The 16,338-nt window shown below is 38.5% G+C and overlaps 1 protein-coding gene across 6 annotated transcripts in view; it reads left to right on the top strand.

Annotated features, from left to right (window-relative positions):
* FARS2 (phenylalanyl-tRNA synthetase 2, mitochondrial) overlaps nucleotides 1-16,338 on the top strand; it is a 512,246-nt gene that overhangs the window by 75,222 nt on the left and 420,686 nt on the right. The window contains exon 1 of one of the 6 annotated variants that reach the window (XM_064362956.1): nucleotides 15,046-15,075. The exons of the other annotated variants lie outside the window; for them this stretch is intronic. The gene's annotated coding sequence lies outside the window, so the exon portion shown is untranslated. Of the gene's footprint in view, nucleotides 1-15,045; nucleotides 15,076-16,338 lie in introns of those variants that run through there. 6 annotated transcript variants of the gene reach the window in all.

A 16,338-nucleotide genomic window follows, 5' to 3' on the forward strand; every position in this document is an offset into this window, starting at 1 on the left:
GTTTAATCTTTTTAGTTAGAAAAGAATGGCTGATCATTGCTTGGCTATTGCACAGATGCACGGCAGAGCAGCTCCTTCTGGATTCCTCACCCCCTTGTAAGCTGGGAGCTCTGGTGGGTGCGTCTCAAATCGACTTTCTTTCCTGAGTCAAAGGGGAGAGGAACTGCTGACATCCTGTAAGCCGGAGCATCTGAAGCAAATCTATTCCTAGCTTGAATAGTGCATGTAAGGAAATTGCCAGAGTGATGCATCACTAATTTTGCTCCCTGGTGCTAAGTGCACCTAGCAGGCATGCTGAGTACTGCCCCCTCCTGCCATCCAGTGGCGGCAGGGACTGGCATGGTCCCCACTGCTTGGCTGCCTTGGCTGCCTGTTTGTGCACGGGCTGGTTTCAGCTGTGTGCAGCCTCCAGACTTCAAGCACAAAGGATCACTCAGTTGCTGAAAAGCAGGAGCCACAAGCACTTCTGGTAATTTATTGCGGGGCCCAGTAATCTTCCTACAGCTCAAGCAACAGGCTCCTAAACAGGTGTCAGGTAGAACTACTTGCATACATTATCAAGCCAGCCATGAAAAAAATGGTTTACTTGTTTATGAACGTGCCTCAATTTATCCTTTTTGATGAAAATTTTAAATGATTGTTTTTCTCTATTATTAAGTTCCATAAAGAAGCATGAAGGAGAAATTACCAAATATTTGCAATACATATGATGGATAAATTGTTAAGAAAACAATACAGTAGTAGTAAAATATCAAGGATAGGCTGTTAACAAAAAGTAAGTACCAAAGTTGAATAAAAAAATTTTAAGAATCACTAATATTATAAATAAATATGAAAGCATACATTTTTAAGCATCAGTTTGGCAGAAATGGAAAAAACTCACAATACACCATGTCAGGAAGTAACTGGGAAAAGTGCCTTCTCATGTGTTACTGATGGGGGCATTTATAGGGACAATGTTTATAACAGTGTTTGGCAATGTGTGATGACAGTTTGGAATATGCACCTTTATTTTCTGACATGAGAATTTCTTACTTCTTAACTCATCCTAATAAGCCGACAAACCCCGAAGGAGACTGGCCCAGGATGGCTGAGTGCAGCGTTATTTATTTCCCAAGCCATCAGTGGAGGGCCTGCTCAACCTCCCGTTCTGCTGATGTGCAACTCACTGGGTTCAGAGCTTATGCGTAGCCCCAGAGCAAGCTCAGGGTAACCAACTGGTGACTGAAAGGACATTTCTGCTGTTCCGGGTAGAACAGTCATAGATTCTAGAGCAGGGGCCCTGACACTTGGTGAGGAGCATCCACTTTGCCTTTCCCTGAAGCAAATCATTAACGTCCAGCACAGGGTAGTTGTGTCAGCTCTGTAGACAGAGCCTGGCCCGTGTGGCTGCTGTCCCCAGAGCTCAGCGCATCTGCTCTGAGATTCACCTGCAGGTCCTTAGCCAGGGCAGGTCTGGTCTCTTGCCCTGACTGGCACCAGCCAGGACTAGAGACTGAGTGGCCTGGGGCTCAGAGAAACAGCTGGGCTCCTCCTTTCCTCCCTCCTGTGTCACCTTCCTTAAAGCCTCCAGGAGTTCCAGAAGCAAAGAGTTTCAGGAGCAAAGAGTTCCAGAACAGCAGCCTTCTCCCTCCACCCAGGAATACTACTGGAACCAGGTAGCCATTTGGGTCACCCGAGTGCCCTCACAGCAGCAGGGTTTGCTCTATTATCATGAATGGCATCTCCATGTGCCAGTGTCATCAGATGGTCAGAGTGGGAGTGTGAGGAGCATAGGGCAGTTGTGCTGTGGATTTTTTTTCTAGAGGCAATATTTGGAATTAGAAAACTATTTACATACACTTAGCATTAATTTACATATAATCCTCTAATAACTTCAAATACTCTTCTATTCAGCTAATTAGTGCAGCTAACCAGTGTTGTAGCCCAACCCAGCATTAAGGGCATTACATATGTGAATTACTGAGTAGATTTGTAAAACCATAATCATGGTAATGGTAAATCAGCTTAGGCTACTCACAAATGCAGCTGGCAATAGCTGCTCCTTAGCCGTGATTCCTTATGCTGGAGTGATATCTCAATTAACAAATTCTAGGGAAATTGTACCTTCATGACTTTTGGCTGAATTAGCCTTCCAATAAAAAAGGAAAAACAATTAACATTCATTAACTTTCATTTTATAGGCCTGTGCTAATGCTAACAGTTGTTATTCTACTTTAATTCTGTTATTTGATACAAAATCTACATTGTTTGTCAAATTGGTTTAAGAAGAGTTGAAACATCTAGGAAAGGCTGTACTATAGATTTTGTAGATTATGTGAAACTTGCCTGATACGATTTGGCTGTGTTTCCACCCAAATCTCATCTTGGATTGTTGCTTGCATAATCCCCATGTGTTATGGGAGGGACCTGGTGGGAGGTAATTGAATAATGAAGGCAGGTTTTTCGATGCTGTTCTTGTGATAGTGAGTATGTCTCATGAAATCTGATGGTTTTATAAAAGGAAAGCTCCCCTGCACACACTCTCTTGCCTGCAACCATGTAAGATACGCCTTTGCTTCTCCTTTGCCCTCCGCCATGATTGTGAGACCTCGCCAGCCATGTGAAACTGTGAGTTCATTAAACCTCTTTTTCTTTATAGATTACCCAGTCTTGCGTATGTCTTTATTAGCACTGTGAGAACAGACAAATGCATTGCCCTTAGGTTTACAGTGTATCACTGCAGCTGAGTTTATCTTTCTCTCCTTTTCACCTTTCTTACCCTTTATCCTGGAGTATGTAGTCTTCACCTGCCTCACTTGAGAACAGCTCAGCCTGCTCTGCCACTGATCCTGTGTTGACTTCCACTTGATGGATTCTACTGGACATTGATATTGTCTTGCACATTACTGAAATGACATGCTGACTACTTCTGTGTACAGATGACTTTCAATACCCCTTGCGGAAATTTTACCCCTTTAGAGGTTGTGCAGAGAATAGGAAGATCGGTTGTCAAACAGTAAAAGACTACTTGTAATTCATGTCATTCTTTGCATTCACCTTAAGATACTGATCTTCATAGATTTTTGATAACTAAATGTATTCGTTTTGTTTTTGTTTCTATTTAGTCACTTATTCATTTAGAGTCTACATGTTAGCTTTGGTTTATTTTTAAAGAGTTAGGAAAATAACTTTAGCAAGAGAATGCTCAGTCTCCCTCCTTGTTTACCCTTCACCCCAAAGCACTGTTGCCCATGTTGGTTGAGAATGTTGGTCTAGGGAATAATTTTTTATTCTTCATAATTTTACAGTTATGCTCTCCCATGAGTTTTAAGCATGAATGATATAAAGATGGGGGTTTTGTCTTTTGTTTTTAACAATGAGACCTTGAAACGGACTGTTCTTTAGCAGTGTCATGTTATGAAAGATGAACAGCTTGAGATTCAGGGGACCCAGGTTCTGGCTGAGCTCTGTGCCCATGAGCTCCCATATGACAGGGGCCAATCTCTGCCTCCATTTCCTAAGCTGATCCCTCTGGTCCATCATGTCTCTGACATCCACTAAGGCTATATCTTTTCATTAGTTTTACTGTATAGTTTGAACTATAACTGATGGCAGTGTATTCATGGTATCTTGGTGCCTCCTACCTTATCCCCATTGACTTTTAAGATTTTATGGGAAATTGAGTTAGACATCCTTAAAAATAAAAGAAAAAAACCTAACATGTAGACTTTTTTCTCTGCAGCTCCATGTCCTGGAACTTTCTGCTTTTAACCTGATTGTTAATAATGGAGATATTTCTTATTGCAATTTACCCAGTTTTGTGCCAAAGAGCTCATTTTTCGCACTCCTTCTCCCGACATGACTATAAATTTTTGCCAGAGGTGAAGTGGGATTAGTGTGGTTGAGCAGTTTGAGGGAGTGTCTTGTCTCTATAACTTTCCAAAATGGTCCTCTCCTGTGTGGTGGTTAGGTTCTGTGATTAGAGTGCTGTGTTTCAGTGATACTGTAGCCTGATCGATTTCTAAAGTCTCTGCTTAATGTTGTTTCTATACAAAAAACTGTGGCTACCAACCAACTTATAAACAAGTTGATTGGAGGCAATCCTTTTGTAATGTGAGGTAAACCATATGATAAAATATTTTAAAGTTAGTGTAGCATATCAATTTGTAAAACAAGCCATATGCCTTATTCAGTTTCTTCCAGTGTCAGAGTGATGCTTTAAAGTCATAAGTGATGATTGAGATCTGGAATAAATTCCCTAGTATTTTTCAACTGTCTGCTTGTTGCCCTGGCATGGTTGATGTGCTTCCAACCTGTAGTTTTGTTTTTGTTTTTAATTAAACTTGTGACAACAAATGTATGAGTTTTTAAAATTTTTTTATGCCAACCAATCATCCAAGTCTCTGGACACCAACTGAGTGTCCTACAGTTCAGTTCTGACACTGTCTGGGGTTAGGCCAGACACCACAGGTTAAAAACTGTCTCACAAGATTACGCGGAGTAGAGTCTCCAGTTGCAAGTCCCGTGTTATCACCTGCAGTTTTGACCGACCAGCTATAAATTGGGGGTTTCCTTGATCGTTTGCTAGAAGATTTTCCAGAACTCAGGAAAGCACTGTACCTACTACTAACAGTTAATTATAAAGGATGAAATCTGATGGTTTTATAAAAGGAAAGCTCCCCTGCACACACTCTCTTGCCTGCTGCCATGTAAGATACACCTTTGCTTCTCTTTTGCCTTCCGCCATGATTGTGAGGCCTCGCCAGCCGTGTGAAATTGTGAGTTCATTAAACCTCTTTTTCTTTATAAATTACCCAGTCTTGGTTATGTCTTTATTAGCACTGTGAGAACAGACGAATGCATTGCCCTTAGGTTTACAGTGTACCACCTTTTAATTAAACTTGTGACAACTTGTTTCTATACAAAAAACTGTGGCTACCAACCCAGGAGGAGACCCACAGGGTGACGAGGTCTGGGTATGATGCCTCCATGCCATTCCATGGCACACCACTCTCCCAGCACTTTGATGTTTTCACCAGCCGGGAAGCTTTCTCAACTCTGTGGGTCAGGGGTTTTGGTCGAGGTTTAATTATATAGACATGATAGATTACATCATTGGCTCTTGGTCATTGTGTTAATCTCCAGCCCCTTTCCCTTTCAGTTCTTGCTTTGCTATTTCTTGAGACCAGTGTCCATCCTGAAGCTGTATCATGGGCCACCAAGAGTGGCCTTATGTGAATAAAACATACTCTTAGCTTCCTAGACATTTCATGGGATTTAGTTCTCAGTCAGGAACTGGGGACAAACACCAAATTTTAGAACACAGGCTGCTCCTATTCCTATCAATCAAGATACTATAAAGATTTTAGGAGCCCCTTGATGAGAATCTGGGACAGTGACCAAATATATATGTAGATATTATTACATCAGAGTATAGTGTTGTCTTCTAAATCTTATCTATCCTCACTTTCTTCTTTTGTGATTTCTATTTCTTCGAACAGCTCTGAGACCTACTTTGCCATGTAGATTTTTGCTTTTTCAATTTTACATCCCGAAGTAGGTTTTAGGTCCCACGAGAAAGGAGATGTAGCTTATGCTGCTTCTGCGCTGGTGGCTCCCTTCGGCTCTGTGTTATGTATCCCAAGAGGAACCTACGTTTCTTTTGCTGGCTCCATGGGTACCCCAGGAACATTGAGGGTAATGTGTGGAGTCTTGCCTCCTATACAGTATGATATAGGCCAGGAGGATAACTAGCACATCTTCATGGAGTTGTAATCTTACTCAAAGCTTTGGAGGAAATGAAAACAAATACAGGAATATTATGTAGTAGCAAATGATTCACAAACGGGTGGTATCAATGACATTTTATGTTCATTGACAGATACCTTTGGATTACGCATGTTTCCCCAGAGGTATATTCATTTACTCTTCTCTAATGGGGTAGTTAAATTTGAGAAGTCAGAATATGCATATATTTGAGTGTGTAGTTTGTAAATTCTATGGGAGTAAATGTTACTATAGTAGACATTAATTCAGTAATTCTTGGCTGGGCTATGTGGGTCACGCCTATAATCCTAGTAGTTTGGAAGGCCGAGGCAGGAGGATTGCTTGAACTCAGGAGTTTATAGCAGCCTGGGCAACATGGTAAAACCCTGTTTCCAAAGAGTACCAAAAATTAGCCAGGTGTGGTGGTGCAGTCTGTAGTCCCAGCTATGTAGGGGGCTGAAACTGGCGAATCGCTTGAGCCTGGGAGGTTGATGGCACAGTGAGCCGAGATCACGCCACTGCACTCCAACCTGGGTGACAGAGTGAAATTCTGTCTCAGAAAAAAAAATGATCAATGGTTTTATTCTACGTATTTTTTTGAGCCTTATTTCTACGATGTTTTCAGATTTTACTCAGATGGGCTTTAAGAGATTTAATTTTCTCTTTTATTTTGCTTGGCTGTCTTAATCATGGCCTTCTTCATTTTAATGTTGCCTCATTCGAAGAGTTTTTGCCTGACTGATGAGTTGTAGTTTTAAAGTGCTATGTATTTAGATATTCATGGCAAGAGACTAAACTGAGCCGTGGATCACATCTCTGGGAGCATTCACATGTCCCTGTGTGCCTATGTCCAGCCTGCCAAATTATACCCCTTAGAATTCCCTGGCCACAGGGAAGGGCTTCAATAATAGTGTTCTGGTGGTGGAGATTTTCTCCTCTCCGACCACGTAAGTTAACTTACCTGGTGTCTTGTTCACATTCGTTTCTAGTTCCCCTGGTGGTATTAGGGCCAGTAGTGAAATAGCAAAGGTTAGATATGAAGTTGGACAGGTGTAAGGGACAGCTGGGGATTAGCCAGCCAGTTTCACCTCAGCTGGTATTGTTACTGGATCAGAGTGGGGTTGAGTCTAAAAGGCAGAGCGAGGTCAACATTGACAGAATTGGACTAAAAACAATGTGTGGGAAATAATTTAGCATTATCCAAGTGAATTTTGGAGAGCATCAGCTGCTTCTTGGGGCCTGGGCTCATACCTCTATAGTCATTGGTTTTAAAGAGGGCTTTACCTTTTGAATCCTACTGTGAACCTATTTCCTGACATTGCTGAGGTCCTTTTTGATCTCAAAGAGAACTTGAGTGAGGGTATGTGCATGGTTTAGTGAATTGGCTCTAGTTTCTTGAGCCCTAATATGCCACGGCACAGCTGCTCTGGTACTCACTGTAAATACATTATTTCATTGAGTTTTCACAGAAACTCAGTGAAACAGATATTCCTGATCTCCTTTAGTTTCAGACAGGAAACTAAATCCCTGAGAGGTCACATGATTTGCCCAGGCCTCAGGTTAAATTTGGCGAGTATCAGTGCTGAGATTCAGACCCAGGACCTTGTGACTTTAGAGACAGGCTCTCATCTTGCTCCAGTGATAGTCACTGAGCACCCAGTATATAGCAAGCAGGGTTGTGTGCTGGAAATATAAGGAAGAGTGAAGCCACCCACTTTGCAGGGGCATAGCACATCATCTTCAGCAGAATGCTAAGGAGGTTCCAAAATGACTTAATTGAAAGCACTGCATAAATGCATGACATTAGGCTGGCAATAGTTTCCTGCCAATATATGAAGTGCTAAGAATCAATAGAAAGAAATATATGGTTATAAAAAAGAAACGAGCAGAGCCATAGAAAGGCTAATGGAAAGCAGGGAATGTTAGGAAACTAGCAGATTTATTTTATGTGAAGTTTGGAAGATGCTGCTCTAGCAGTTTTTGGCTGATTTTGATGATTGAGGTTATACCTAAAGTAGCTGAGTTACTCAGATTAACATCAGTTTCTTTATTTAAAACATGTTAACTCAGAGAACCTTACTTTTAATACCCTTGAAGGTATACACCTATTTACGTTGGATGTAAGATGTCACAGAGTCAAAGGAAACAAATAAAACAAGGGCAGTGTTATGTGGTTTCAACACCACTTGTCTGAATATTGCACATATTGTGCCCAGGGGGTTAGTGATGATATGTGCACGACACGTAGGGCAAATGCTTTCGTGGAGGGATGATTAGAATCAAGGGATGAACTGCATTAAAAAGGTAATGGCTCCAGTATTGAGTATAGAAGAGTGAATACCGAACATTTGTTTTTATTGACCAAAAGGAATTATGCTTAGTTTACCAGCTCTTAGGTTTATAGACCAAATCAAGAATGTTATACTAATATTGATTTTCTTATATGATCTTTGAATGGATTAACATAACACTTTTTTTTTGGCATCGGTAACTTCTAAAGTGTACCGTTCTGCTTTCTGAATTGTCTTGACGTTTTCATCACCAAGTACTTTTTTTACTGTTTTAATGGAGTTATGGCAGTGAAACTAGAAAACTAAAAGATTTGGGGAGCAGTCAGTAATTAAGTGATACTGTATATTTTAGTCTTACTTGAAATAGATGGGAAGGGAGCAGAAGGAGACTTGTGTCTCTAGCTTCATACCTATCCCATTTCATCTTCATAGGCTTGATGACCATTTTGTAGATGAGGACATTGTGATTTTTTAAGAGGTTGAATGAATTTGCTTGTTAAGATGCTGTCAGAATTTGAGCCCAGGACTATTTCTTTCAAAACCCTTTCTTTTGCTGGAGTGTGCTGCTTCCTCCAGTTTGAAATGACTGAACTGTAATGACCAGAAAGATTATAAAACATGAAGTGGGAAAGCTGTGGTTATTTTCTGACTTATTTTGAGCAATGGTATCATATTAAGTAGATATTTTATAGTTTCTAGACATGTCTGAGGAATGTCCTACCTTGCTGGGCAATGAGGATGTATTCACCTTGAGCAGAGGCAGATGTCTTTCTGAATTGCTGGTGGCTGAGTATAGTTGAGTTTCCAGATGTTCTTTTTGGCAACTATACTTTTAAAACTCTACTCTAGCCACTGTTTCGATTCTCTTCTTTGACTAGGCTGTATGTATTTTGTGCAGTCCCTAGCCAGGTGTTAGACCTATACCTTACCATGTAATTCTTTATTGACTGGAGCTCTGCTGTTGTGGACTTTGTATGTCATCATCTACCATCTGCTGCATCATCCCTGTTTGTTTCAGGCTCTTTTAGTGTGACTCATCATTAAATATCCACTTGGAACCTCACCTCTTCCAGGAATGTCTTCCCTGGCATCCTCTACATTGCTGTTCTACCTCCTAAACCTCCAAGGGACTTGATGCCTGTCCTCTTGTTAGTAATATGCTCTTTTTGAAATGTATTTATGTTTCCCCGTGAATACGGTGGCCCTCTGGCTTCATACATTTTAAAATATTTGCGGTCAGGGATGACGATGTAAACAACGGTATTTTGCAAAGTAGGACTTATTTTTTAAAGTCCTCTCACATTAGCACTTAGTGTACAGTAACTGTTGTAGTAAAACTACTTGGCAGTTTAGTGGTAAAATCGTTTAATCACAGTGGTGGTACAAAGGACGCAGGGAGTTTGGCACTTGTACATTGTTGATGGGAGTCCTAACTGGTGCACTCCTTCTTAGAAGATCTCTTTGGCCCTATCTGTTAAAATGTAAAACACACAAACCATTTGACTAGCAATTCAGCTTTCAGGAATTTATTCTAAAAATACTTGCATGTGTATGAAAAGATACAAGTATGTCCTTTATAGAGTTACCAATTTTAGCAAAATATTGGACACAAATGTTCATCAGTAAGGAAATGGCTAAGTTAACATGGGCTTTCATATATGGAATACTTGGCACCATTGAAAAGAATGACATAGATTGCTATGCACTACTATACTGCTGTGGAAAGTCACCGTTGTTAATTCTTACCAGACAAGAACAGGTGCAGAGCAGCTTGCTAACATTTGTTTGAAAATCAAGTCTGGTGGAAGATGGGGATGTATACTTATACATACAAGATGATGAAAAGTGTGAAATATTTGATAGTTTTGGGGCTTTAGTTTAAAATTTATGATTTTATTCTCCTCTGTAATATTTCCGCATTTGTCTTTAACATAAAATAATTACAAATCACTTAATATCAGGAAAACAATCCAAAAATATTATCTCTGCAGGAATAAAAATATTCTGTCAAAATGTGTAGTCTTGGCATATGAGCCATATTTATCTTGGGGCAGTGTGGAACAACTGCTTCCCAGCTCCATGTGTAGGCAAGCCCTATTTTGAGAAGCAAAGCTTTCTATCTATAAATTAAGGTTGGGATATGATTTTGCTTTTTGATGGTTTCTATGATGGTTGATGATTTCTTTTAAGTTGATGAAACTGAATTTGGCTTCTAAGGCATGTCACCATCTGTTGACATTTGACCTGTGAGAGCATTAGTTCTCTGACGCGCTTATGACTGTACTTTAGGAAGGCGGTGTCTGAATTCCTACTTCCAAATCAGTGTCCACACTTCAGGATTTTCATTGCTTTAAGTGACTCATGTATTTGCAAAGCCCATATCCATTTCAGTTCTGCTTCCATCTGATCCTTTGTGATCTGTTTAACAGCCCAGGCCTGAAAGAGAAACAAAGAGGGGAAATGAGAATAAGAAATGAATAAGTGCCAGGCAGGGACCCAGAGTTAACTATACAGGCGCTTTATGTCGATGTTTCTTCTTCAGTGTTGAAAGCTTACTAGATTGATGGACTTTTTTTCATCTTTGTATCTTGCACTTACATATTGATGTTGTATATATATTTTTACCAATATTGAAATGTAGAATTGATTTGATTAATTATACAGACTTACCATTCAGATAGAAACTGTTTCAAGCTCTTTTTTTTTGGAACAAATATTCTTAGGTGAATATTAACATGTTATTGAGCAATTAGCAATTAGTTGTAATGTAAGTCAGTTTTCTGTAATACTTTATCACTGCTGTTTGATGACATCAAGTTTTATTGGGTGATTCAGTGTATAAGAGTGTCATAAATGAGCTTTTCACTATTACTGGAGATTTAAGGTTTTGGAGAAATTGTGTGAACGGTAATCAAAAGGTATAAAACATTTAACCAAGTGGAAAGTGAAAAGTTGTTAACATTTGATATGTAAATATAGGCCTCATTTTAATTTAGTTATATTGTCAGCAGCACAATATGTGTAGTAGATAGTGGTACCTGTGCCTTTAATTCCATTCTTTTTATACTTCTGAGATAGATATTTTGCTTTGTATAGAGGAGAAGAGAGAGGAATAGATTTTATTGTTAAGACTGTGCTGAGTCTGCCTGAGGTGCCTCCCAAGTAGGGAGGGCAAGTAGCCCACTGTCTTTCTAGTGCAGACTCAGAGGAGCAGTGGACCTGTTTCTTGAGTACAGAGCTCTCTTAAGACTTGATAGGAAAATTTGCAGAGGTATAAGTGTAGTTGAACCATTAATTCTCAGGTGGCTTTTTTCCTATTGTGTTTTATTTTTATTTGTCAGATACTTTTAGTATCTGACAAATAAACAAACCGAAAGGTAAGATTGGTTTTGGGTAAAAACACTCAGAGAGGAGGAAAAAAACAACCTTAGTTCTAAATATATCACTTCAGGGTTATAAAATAAGACAGCCTTTTTTTCTGGAAGAACAGAGACATGGCAGTCTGATGGATTTTAAAAGTTTCAGTGACTTTATTTTATACCCATGTAACTAGAAGCTGTGAGTCTTTTCAAAGTGTTTCTAAAACGAAGACTAGTCTTTAAATATGTGGATCTCATAAACCTGTGGTCAAATAACATTATCAAAAGTCCAGAATTTTTAAAATTTACTTTTCATTTTTTTATTTTTAAATTTTTTTAATTTTAAAAATTATTGTGGGTACATAGTAGGTATTTATATTTATGGGTACATGAGATGTTTTGATACGGGCACGCAATGTGAAATAAGCACATCATGGGGAATGGGGTATCCATCCCCTCAAATATTTACCCTTGAGTTATGAACAATCCAATTATACTCTTTATTTTAAAATGTATAGTTGGTACTGACTATAGTGACCCTCTTGTGCTATCAAATAGTAGGTCTTCTTCATTCTTTGTGTTTTTCTAGATTTGTTTTTGAAAGAAAATATGCATGTGCTTCCTCATTCACTGCAGATGTTTCCCCCAATTTTTTTTTATCCTTTCAAATTTTTGATGTTTATAAATATCAGAAGTTTTAAATTTTCATGTGGTCAAATTTATGTGTCTTTCATTTGATTTTGTTTACTTCTTTTGAATTTCTTTTGTAAAATAGTTATTTCTAACACAAAATGAGTTAAAGAATTACCAGTATTTTTTGTTTGTTTTTCTTTTTAAACAAGTGGTAGAACTCTGTACTTTTTTTTGAATTTCCTTTGTAAAATAGTTATTGTTAACACAAAAATCTGTTTAAAGAATTACCCATATTTTTTGTTTGTTTTTCTTTTTAAACAAGTAGTAGAACTCTGTACTTTCTATTTTGGCACATGTCAGGAAGTAAATGTCACTTTTTAAAAAATCCAAATAGTTTTTCAACACCATTTTGTATGTAATTTATTTCTTCTATATAGGTTTATGAGATTATATGTGTGTATGTGTGTGTAAATATAATGTATATATGGAGACAGAATTAATCTATCAGAGTTTGTTTGCTGTGTCAACTCTTGTGTTAGTTTTCATTATTGTTGCTCTTGTTATTCTTTTTTAAAAAAATTCCTGGCTCCTGTCAATTGTTTAATCTTTAAACAAACTTAGGAATCATTTTCACAAGTCTTTCTCCTTATTTTCCTCTTTCTTCTGCAGACCTTTTCACTGTGAATTCCATTAAAATAATTTGGGTGGAGCTGGCGTTTTATACTACTCCATCTTCACATACAACAAATATCCCCTTTTTAAATTCTGATTTTCTTTCATGGTTTCTTATAAAGTTTTCTGACTTGTTTCACACAGGCCCTTTTATGTATTTGTTATTGTAAAGGATGTTTTTCATTATAGCTTTATTTATTGTTGGTAATAGCTGGGATTTAAGCTGTTGATTTTTCAAAATTGTAAGTTAATTCCCTACACCAGGCTATTATTTTTTCTAATAGTTCATGAGTTGATTCACTTGAGCGTTCTGGATATAACATTGTGTTGTGGCCAAAAATGTATCTTGGTTTCTTCCTTCTAGTAGTCACATTCCATTACTGCCTGTCTAATATTTTCACGTTGGCTAAAGTCCTATACATTTTAGAAATGATTGGCTGTAAAGTGCCTATTCACTGTTAGGAATGATTCTGTAACTCATCCAGAGACCACAGATTACTGTGAAGAAAGGGTGCTGGGAAAGCATCAAGTTTAGGTGGTAACAATCAATGATATCTTTTCATATTTTTGGTAGAACAATGAGAATTTTAGGGAAAACTTAATCAAAATAGTAGCTTTGAGAACTTAAAGCAGATTTAAAAATCGATAATTGTCCATTTTTATCCTTTTTCTGTTTCTGGATGGAAACTTGGTGATGTTGAGAAAGAGAAACTTAGAATTCAAACATAATGAGTTCACTGATTCAAAACCCAACTTTTATGGATGATTGTTTTAATAGACCTATAGAGTATATAGAATAAAATAGTTTGGGTTTTTTCACTAGATTCAGGCAGAGTTATCTTTTTAAAAAATTATTCCTGTGACTTTCCTGTTAACTAAATTGCTCTCATGATGTGCTGTTTTTAACTTCCTGAATTGTGTACTGCACTTTTGTTTTTACTAAAGCTGAAAAACATCTGTGTGCTCTCTGGTATGTTTTCGTCTCCCTTTCTGGACATTTTCTTGGATGCAGATGTGTTGTCTTTTTTTCTCCTCAGCAATCTTTTGCATAGCCTTTCAGATGTCCTGCAGTCCTGAGCATAATCCATATGGAACATGGCCTTGTCCAGGTCGCCCAATGGCAGTGAGTTTCCTCACGCTCTTTCCCCTGCTCTAAAATGCCCTCCCTTTTCCCCACCCACCCAGGCCACCTGCACAAAAGTTGGCCTCTTTGAAAGAACTCTCTGATTATCTCAAGTATGAGTTTTTGGATTTGCAGGGCACTTTATGGCATTCTCTATGATATTTAGTACTCTGTAGCTTGCATTCTGTGTATTTGAGACATGTTTATAGATTGGCACAGTGTTTTCATGGCTACATCACTTTCTCCATGAATCCTCAGTGCTTAGTATCACCCTTGTTTGTAGAATAAGTGAGTGCAGGGATGTTGTACTTTGGTGCTCAGTGTCTTGGAACATGCAGTTTTCTTGAGATTTTCTTATACAGTCCCCAGATTTACTAGCCTTCCCTCAATATACTGTTATTTTCAAAAATGTTGTATTAGTGACTCAAGATATGTACAGTATTGTATGCTTTTCATTTTTATTAGTGTCATATGTTGCTATTGGTAAAAATGAGTTGAAGCAGTTTATATTTTTATATGGCTTTTTCATTTCAAACATTTTAAAAAATTGCTCTAAAAATATACTGATCAGAAAAAATGCAAGATGATAAAAATACAACTGTGGCCAAAGCCAGGACTTTGTGTCCAGTGGCATGGCTATACTGCTCTGTCAGTATTTTATATCCTCTTACGAAAAATATTGCACCCTAGTGCCAATGTGTAATGTTTTGGAAGCTGTTATGTAACTGGGAAAGTTTTATCTCAGTAACAATCAGTTTTACCTAGCAAATATTCCTAATTGGCTCAAAGATAACTATATTTTAAAATCATGTTTAATAATGATAATGTCGAAAAGGAAATCAGGGCAAATTAGCACATTTTTTGTTTATTGTGCATACCAAAGATTAATTCACAAACCAGGAGACTTCTTTTTTTTCTTTCTTCTTTTTTTTTTGAGGCAGGGTCTCGCCTTATCAGCCAGGCTGGAGTGCAGTGGTGGAAACACGGTTCACTGCAGCCTTGACCTCCCGGGCTCAAGTGATCCTCCCACCTCAGCTGACAGTAGCTGGGACCACAGGTACATGCCACCATGTCTGGCTAATTTTTATATTTTTATATTTTTTATAGAGATGGCGTGTTGCTTTCTCGTCCAAGCTGGTCTCAAACTCCTGAACTTAAGCAATCCACCCACCTCAGCCTCCCACAGTGGTGGGATTATAGGCATGAACCATGGCACCTGGCCAAACCAGATGTCTTCAAACAGATAGTGGTAAGAAACTCGGCTCACAGCAACTTATAAAGCATAAATGAAGAAGTACATTAATCTCTGTTGCTGTTATTGTAATCTTACATTCCTTTTAGGACAAGTAGAGCTGTAAAACCTTATTTGCTTGCAGATGATTTGTTCAATTTCATCGTGGTTGTAAGGACAGAGAGCTTAAGTTTTGTTTATGGCCAGCATTTAGGAGAAGTCGGGATAGCTTAAGTTTCTCTTATGTGGCTATGGGTGGTTGGCCTAGGGTTATGCCCACACTGTGACCTCCATTTGATTTTTCTTTAATGATAAAAACAATATTAATATCAACCAAATACTGAGTTCTTATTAGGTGCCTTTCATATGTGTTTATCACAGTGACCCAGAATTGACGTTGAGTCTGCTTTGCTATGCATTTGCTATGCAATGATGGGCCATACTTTGTGATAAGGTAGCAACTAGTTACCTGTGAGATGTTTTCCTCATGGCCTTGCTTCTGTCAAATCCCCCACATGTCCAGGAAGCAGGCTTTGTTACATGACCTGGAATGTCAGCATGTGTTCAGAAGGATGAGTGTTTATACCCTAGAAATAGCTCAAGTATATTGATTATTTATTAGGTAAGATAGAAAATTCTAACTCTTGGTGAAAGGTTAATCCTACTGTGTTTTTATTCCTAAGGTCTCAGAATGCTTTTACAAGAAAGATCACTTTTTTTCTCTGATCTTCATGGTTTTCATGTAAATACATGAGCCCATAAAATTTGAAATGGTTTTTCTTAAAAATGAATCAGCGTTGTCTGGGTTTTTTAAAAAACATTTTTGGCCTACATTTTCCTAGTATTAGGAATGATTAGAGCATCAACAGTGCTATTGATGATACAGAATAAATGCAAAGATGGAAGTAGGTCTCAGGAAATGGCTACATTAAGCTCCCCTGTTCTTTCAATAGAAACCCTGGAAGCTCCCTGTTGTTTCCCATCAAGGCTAAGCCATCTTCTGCCCTCCTGCCTGGGTGCTGCTGTAGTTGTAAATGAGTTGGCTGTTGCAGGGAGGAGGAGCCATCTGCCTGGGGGTTTGACAGAGAACAGAAAACACAAAATGGATGAGGAAATATTTTTATTGACTCAGTTTTCTATGCACGCATTGTTTCACTTTCATTTGCCTGCTATGTGGTCATGGGGAGAGATTTTTTTTTCCTATGAGAGCAGTTGTTTTGAGGAATCCGTGAGAAGCTTTTCCTGGGAGACAGTGGGTGGGTTTGACAGCTCCCTCTCTCC

This window comes from Aotus nancymaae, unplaced genomic scaffold (assembly GCF_030222135.1).
Source record: "Aotus nancymaae isolate 86718 unplaced genomic scaffold, 86718_ANA_hifiasm-v0.15.2.pri h1tg000051l, whole genome shotgun sequence".
Taxonomy (NCBI): Eukaryota; Metazoa; Chordata; class Mammalia; order Primates; family Aotidae; genus Aotus; species Aotus nancymaae.